The sequence below is a fragment of the Hyaena hyaena genome, unplaced genomic scaffold (genome assembly GCF_003009895.1).
Source record: "Hyaena hyaena isolate Hyena2069 unplaced genomic scaffold, ASM300989v1 scaffold_1344, whole genome shotgun sequence".
Taxonomy (NCBI): domain Eukaryota; kingdom Metazoa; phylum Chordata; class Mammalia; order Carnivora; family Hyaenidae; genus Hyaena; species Hyaena hyaena.
In genome coordinates this window covers 1-835 of record NW_024081980.1, presented here as the reverse complement: position 1 = coordinate 835, position 835 = coordinate 1, and positions in this window count along the sequence as shown.

Here is an 835-nt window from a genome sequence, read left to right as displayed (position 1 = left end):
TAAAAAATGCTTCCAGTAGGTTAGAAACAGGGATGAAGGGCTTTTGAGAAGGTGCAGTTATTTTTTGTTCTATTTAAAATTAATCTCATTAAGGACTGCAGCCTGGTATTTGAATCATGAAATCAGATAAATTCTATGTGATCAAGGGCGTCAATGTTGGCTGTGCACAGCACAACTCTAGAAGGTGCTTTTTATGTCAAAATGATTATGACAATCTTGGATATTTATCACATAATGTCTTAAGCATATAGCTACAGAATATCTTGAGAAATAACTACTTTCTTCCCCTTAACTTGTATGAAATAAAAAAGATGCCTCCCAAGATGGAAAAGTTTTTGTCTAATGATTTTATTAGTCAGTGATAGGCAAAGGCTGGACACCTGTCCCAATCTATGTTTCTTTTCTCCGTGAGCAACTGCATCCAAAACTAAATAAGGAAAAGTGGTAACAAAACTTGCCTTTAGTCCACAGATTTGTAAGACCCACTCCCAATGTGTCTAGGGCTTCCGTCACAGAGAATGATCAATGTTATCATTGAACACATAAAGACAGTGAGAGAAAAGACCATCTTTAAAGAATATATATAACATATCAGAACTTTGGAAAAGAAGTAAATCTCTAGAGATTACTTAGATATCCAAAGGGTAAGAAGGTTATTAGAAGATCTGAGTTAGAATAACTGTGAGAATCAAGTTTGTTCTAATATTCAAAGAAGAATATGCTTTTTAAGAAGATTTCAGGATGAAAACAGTAGTGAAAAAAAGGAAGTGGAAATTAAGCAAACAAGGAGATTATGTTAGAAGAGGAAAGGAACCTTCTTTTTTTTTTTTTTTTT